Genomic DNA, 6,691 nt, shown 5'->3' with positions numbered 1-6,691 from the left:
TATTTGTACCGCGCACATCGTTTGGGGTTGCTAACCGAGCGACCACGACGCGCCTTGTGCACAGGCTTATTACACTTGGCGTTGATTAATCAATATATCGAAAGAACCAAGATGGTCATAAGCTACGAGGACATGAATTTCTTTCGTTTCATTTTTCCCCTCCTTCTCCTTACAATCTGAAATTAGATATTAATTAAAGAATTCTGAAAATTGGCGAATATGTTTCTTCCTGTTTTGCTCGTTAAGAATATTTATGAATAAGAATTAATTTGGAGCAAAGAATATTGTTCGACAATTTTTTTTGTAAAATTACTTTCTGTTTTCTTTCTATTACTTAAGATAACAATCTCTTTTTTGCACATCTGTCTTTTTTTATAACTCACTAGTAAAGAATATGGATTCATGGAAAATCATTTGTCACTTTTTTCCTCCTAATATCATCTTTATGTCTTTTACGTATTTTTTTTTGTACATCATTCACGTAAGTCAATCAAAATTTCCAATTACACGATTGAACGACTCGGAAAGGCTTAACTGGATATGGATTGGGGAGAAATGAAATTCTCGATGTGTATAGATTTATCAACGGATAGATTTATTGAAGGGTTGTCCGACATTGCACGCGGAACATGGATCAAAGAGATTTGAAATGAACATGAGGGAGGTATATTTTGCAAAATAATTCAACACGTAGGGACGATCAAAAGCTTCGCTGTTTTTCGAGATATTAGTTTTAGCCAGGAAACACTTGAATTATGCGTCGAATATTCATTGTATGTTTGCATCACCATGTCAACGTTATACCAGTTTATATAATTCTTTAAACTATTTATTAAACTAATTATTAAACTGATCATCATAGTCAGTTTAAATTATTATTTAGTATAATTCAAAAGAGAAGAAACGTTTAAATCAATGTTCCAAATTGGTTATCATAATATTCATGACTCGGACTTATATAATATCTGTAATATTTAATGTACATCTTTAGTAATATAGGGATTTGGACCAATTAATTTGCTGCATAGCTCGAAATCTCATGTTAATACCTGTTTCGAGGTATAATGTTTTGCAGGTGCATAATTCGTTCTCCTTTATGGTCAAATACCTTCATACTGAACGTATTATTATCTCTGTCCAAAGACCTACGTTGAAATCTGATTTATACGAATTATTTGTTTATTATCCGTTTTCAGGAAAATTAAAAATTATAGAAATATAGCAATTACAGAATTATTCTCTTATATAGTATTATATGAGAAAATATGTACTTAATTTTAATTTTTCTTCATTAACTTTAAATTTATCTTTTAATCTTCTCCTGTTTAATGAATTAAAACAAAAATTTGTTAAATAGAGAGGGTCGAAGACATTTATTTACAGTCGAGTTTACACATATCCATACAAGGCAAATATATGAAAATATGAAATCGATATCGGATGTTACACTTTCCAGATACATATTCCTCCGTTTTTTTTCTAAATATCTTCTTTTTCTTATATAAATTTTTTATTTGATTTTATTTCATCTTTTAATTTTCTTTATTATTTTATTTTAAATCATATGCCTGATAATGCACAAATAGATATAGATACTTCATCAACATGTAGACGAATACATAAATAAATAAGTAAATAAATATTATTAGATTTTAGTACATAGTGATATATATATATATATATATAGAACCGGTATATGAAAAAATAAAGCAGATTTTATTCTTATATTTTGTTCTGGATCTTCCCATTCTTGATCTCTCAAGAACTTACTTAGACGAATTGATATATAATAAACAGTCTGTACTGCCTTTGAAGAATGTAATGACTTCAAGTATCGAATCACCATTGTATCCACCATTTATTTTGGTTCCAACTATTTTGCATGTATTGATAAGATATGTCATCTCCGATAATTTTATCACTATGTTACCAATAATTTTGGATCGATGTTACCGTAAAGTGGATATTTTTTTTGCTTTTATCTTTCTTTGTCCCTTTTGAATGTTCTTTTTCCATTTGATTCCTCTCTCCTTCATTCTCCATACTCATGTCTTTCGATCATTTCACATTGTAAAAATCGAAGTGTGTTGATCTTTTTTCCGAGTAGGAAATTTTTTTCTACATTCAATTTCTTTATTTTTTTCAAAGACTTTATCAAGAACCAATCATGATCTTAACAAGAAAGTAGAACTCAGAATATTGTATTTAAAAGAAACGGCAATCTCATGCAAAAGCTGTTTTTCTACGATATTTATAAATTCTGATTTGCGCAATATAGATCGGTTGATCGAATAACGATGACTAGAAAGAAGTATTACAGATCTCTACTATTTTGGGGGAAATATTATATAAATGATTATTATATGTACGCTTATACAGATATTTAACCATCCGAGTATAACATTAGAATAATACTAAGTAAATAAGAAATATTATGTTAGTAGAAATATAATGATGTCGTTGCTGTACTCGGTTATAGGTAATGAGAAAGAAACGAATCTAGAAAGATAATATTTTCCGAGGAACTAAATAGTTTGGAACATAATATGCGAAGTATTTGATAACTCGAAGTATAATTGGATCATCCCTTGAAATTTTCCAATGAGAAATAAATTTTTCGAAAAAAGTATTCGTTCGTATGAAAGAACTAAATTAGTCGTTATACATCGATCTGCAAATTAATTTATACAGCTAAATGGGTAATTGAATTTCACTGCTAATCGTATTATCGAATTGTTTGCTTCGTATGACGAGAGGAAAACAAATGAAAAAATACTTTCCTTCTTATCGAAATAATGGAGAAAATATACAAACACACGTCCACAGTACCGCGCGCGTATTCGCGCCCACATGGATTAGTACGCATGAGTGCACACAAGAGCACAGGTGCATTGAGAGGGGTAATAATAAATCGTTTAAAACGAAGGTACTTGACGATACGTATAGAGAAAGGCAATGTGTACATGCATTTTGATTAAATCCCAATCGAAAGGTATTTCTGCTACGTAATAAATTAACTCCATCAAATACCTCTTTTTCTGAAAAACCTCCATTACTCATTATTTTTAATTCATGACCTGAATATTCTGACAAACAATTTGGAACATTGAACAATATACCTCTTCTCCTTTAAATTATGTTGAATATTTATTTAAACTGACGGTATAAAGATAACACGGTGAGATGAACGTACCCCGAATATTTAACGCATAATTTAAAAGTGTTCCCGGGCTAACAGCACCATTTCAATAGAAAACTCCAGAGAAACACGGATTTCCCAAAAAGCCGTGCAATCACTGGATCCGCCAGAATCACTTACTAACTATGTGGTTCTCTCGAAGAGGGAATTCGTGGAAGAGAAGATGGTGATATTAGGAAACAAAGAAATATGACAAGAGATTTTCTCCGAATATATTTTCTTTATTATCGTGCAATAATGGAAATGAATTCTAGGGTGACTTAAGCAATATATACTTGTTTACAAGATAAGAAGGCGATGTTTGAAGAAAATGTTTTTAAGGAAAATGGAAGTAGATGTAACTTCCTACGAAAAAATTTCTTAACAACAGAATATGTTACAATAAGAATTATATAGTACGAAAATTGTAATACTCTTAATATCAAATAATATTGGAACACTATTTTTAAGTATGACTTGAACTTACGAAAGAAGAAACATTACATATTTCGTAGATGATATTACGATTACTTTCTAGAAATTAATGTTGATAATTACAATAATTATTATTTTTGATATTATTATTACAATAATTTGAACTTGTTATTACAAAAATTATTAATAATAATTAATTGTCTTGTATCTAATTACAGTTTTACGTGATTCTTGCAATTAAAAAAGTGACAAAGAACTGTCAATTTCATTAGAAGACTCCAAGTTTTATGAGATAATTATTCAAGTGCATAAAGGAAATAAAAACATAACTACATAGTTTCAGGAGAGGGGAAATTTTTCATTCCCAAACTAGAACATTAAAATGTAGGAATCTTGATATTCTAACGGGACGACGTGGGATTAATTTAATCAGGGGAAGTCATTCCTTCCGTGATTTTCGATCCAGTAATACGCAAGTGTGTGTCATACGCGAAATAATCCCTAGCTATCATACGTCCGAAAGAACAGCTTTACAAGTAACAAAGACGGTTTAAACATCATTATCACTAGTCATTCTATTATTCCATCAATATTCTTCAAAATTTAGCAGTAGCCATTTGTATAAGACTTATTAGAAAATGTCATTTCTATATTATAGAAATTACCGGATAATTACTCCACTTTGGGTTTCATATCATTTGGAATATTTGTGATAAATTCACTTATTAATAAAAATACTTTCTTCGACTGCATAAAATCTGCGAAAATATTCAATAAATTATTATAAAATAAATAGATATGATATAGATTATATATCCAACATTACATTTTAGAATAAAAAATTTATCTTATCTCTAAAATATCTTACCATTAAATAAACACAGCATTGGTTGATTTTCCATTTAAACATAAATGTAAAAAGGAAAATGTTTTCATATATAAGTCTCGTTGATGGTTTGGCATTTATACTATGCATGTAGAACGTATCGTCGGATGTACGGAAGAACAGAAAGTGTCAATGTAAGTGTGTTTCACTTTGGATGTGCAATTTGTATAATCTGGTGGAGCGTAGTTCAAATTTTTGTATCTTTTTTGGAATTACAATTCAAATATAAATCAATTCGGCTCCTTTCAATACATCCAGGCTATCGGAACTACTTTCGTCTTCGGTTGGTTTAGCATATCTTTGAAATAATATAAAATGAGTAGATTAGTTAAGACTTACGGAAGCCATTAATTTCTTCTTATAATTGTATTGTTCTTAAAAATAAATTTTGTTAGATCCTTTGTTGTGATATAAAGTACCTTTTCCGAAATGCAACAAACACTAGTTTAGATAGTATTGATCACGAAAATCAGTTTCATTTCCATAAGGTATACTTGAAATTTTACAGTAAATCACAAACTAATAACTACAACAAATTCACCTTATATTGATAGTTTAAACAAATGACTAGTAAGAATGAATAAATTGTTTCAACCGCCTGAATTACTTGTATAACTGATCTCTGGGACGTATGAAGTATGCACGAACGAATATTTGTTGTACCACACTCACTCGCGTATTACTAGTTCGACAACCACCGAAGGACTGACTTGCAGCTTCATCCCCGTCCGCCGAACGACGGTATTTGTACCGCGCACATCGTTTGGGGTTGCTAACCGAGCGACCACGACGGCGCCCTCTGCACAGGCTTATTACACTTGGCGTAGATTAATCAATATATCCAAAGAATTATGATGGTTATAAGTTACAAGGACATGAATTTCTTTCGTTTCTTTTTTCCCCTCCTTCTCCTTACAATTTGAAATTAGATATTAATGAAAGAATTCTCAAAATTGGCAAATATGTTTCTTCCTGCTTTTGTCGTTAAGAATATTTATGAATAAGAATTAATTTGGAGCAAAGAATATTGTTCGACAATTTTTTTTGTAAAATTACTTTCTGTTTTCTTTCTATTACTTAAGATAACAATCTCTTTTTTGCAGATCTGTCTTCTTTTATAATACATTAGTAAAGAATATGGATTCATAGAGAATCATTTGTCACTGTTTTTCTGCTAATATCATCTTTATGTCTTTTACGTATTTTATTTGGACACCATTTACGTAAGTCAATAAAAATTTCCTATTACGTGATTCAACGACTCGGAAAGGCTTAATTGGATAAGGATTGGGGACAAATGAAATTCTCGGTATATATAGATTTATCCACGGATAAATTTATTGAAGGGTTGTCCGACATTGCACGCGGAACATGGATCAAAGAGATTTAAAATGCACTTGAGGGAGGTATATTTTCAACACGTGGCGACGATCAAAAGCTTCACCGTTTTTCGGGATGTTAGTGTTAGCCAGGGGACACTTTTACCTTATGCGTCGAATATTCAGTATACGTTTGCGTCATCATGTCAACGTTATATCGATTTAAATAATTCTTCAAACTATTTATTAAACTAATTATTAAACTGATTATAATAGTCAGTTGAAATAATTATTTAATGTAATTTAAAAGAAAAGAAACGTTTAATTCAATACTCCAAATAGATTAGCTTAATATTAACAATACGTGCTTAAATAAAATTCATAATATTTAATGTATACCTGCAGTAATATAGGGATTTGGAGCACTTAATTTGCTGCATAGCTCGAATTCTCATGTTAACGATTGATTCGAGGTAAATGATTTGCAGATAAAACGTTCTCCCAAACTTATCGTTAAATACCTTCATACTGAACAATTATTATTGTCTCTCTCCATCCGTGTGTGTACGTTTGCGTGCGCGTGAGCGTATTCAAGTGGACGGGATTATTGTGCGATGATGTGATTCCTCGAGTGCCTATAATTCCTCTCATATCTTGAAAATAAGAAAGATATCTTTTCATTTGTCTTCCTCTCATCGAACCAAGCAGACATTTGGATAATACGATTACCTGTATAATTTAGTTATCTACTTTGATGGATGATTTAATTACCCTGTTTAGTCTTTTACTTTATTTTACCACTGATTTAGTTCTGATATGGGAACGTCTACATTTCCGTAAAAATTTACTCCCGAGTGGAGAATTTAAAAAATT

General features: G+C 30.5%; 4 long non-coding RNA genes across 4 annotated transcripts in view; all 4 read right to left on the bottom strand.

Moving 5' to 3' along the window:
• The window catches only part of LOC122636783, a 12,577-nt gene extending 7,547 nt beyond the window's left edge, over positions 1-5,030 (bottom strand). The window contains exon 1 of the long non-coding RNA XR_006329048.1: positions 4,919-5,030. This is a non-coding gene — a long non-coding RNA (uncharacterized LOC122636783). The remainder of the gene's footprint in view (positions 1-4,918) is intronic.
• Positions 1-5,241, bottom strand: part of LOC122636782 — a 29,500-nt gene extending 24,259 nt beyond the window's left edge. Inside the window, exon 1 of the long non-coding RNA XR_006329047.1 lies at positions 5,041-5,241. This is a non-coding gene — a long non-coding RNA (uncharacterized LOC122636782). The remainder of the gene's footprint in view (positions 1-5,040) is intronic.
• Positions 1-6,691, bottom strand: part of LOC122636802 — a 268,896-nt gene that overhangs the window by 47,255 nt on the left and 214,950 nt on the right. The gene's annotated exons all lie outside the window — the stretch shown is intronic.
• Positions 3,454-4,793, bottom strand: LOC122636798. The gene is made up of 2 exons (XR_006329067.1): positions 4,482-4,793; positions 3,454-4,371 (listed from the first exon to the last, which is right to left on the bottom strand). It is a non-coding gene; the product is annotated as an uncharacterized LOC122636798 (long non-coding RNA).

The sequence above is a fragment of the Vespula pensylvanica genome, chromosome 23 (assembly GCF_014466175.1).
Source record: "Vespula pensylvanica isolate Volc-1 chromosome 23, ASM1446617v1, whole genome shotgun sequence".
NCBI lineage: Eukaryota > Metazoa > Arthropoda > Insecta > Hymenoptera > Vespidae > Vespula > Vespula pensylvanica.
The sequence above is the reverse complement of the archived record's forward strand: the minus strand, read 5'-3'. Positions and strand labels throughout refer to the sequence as shown.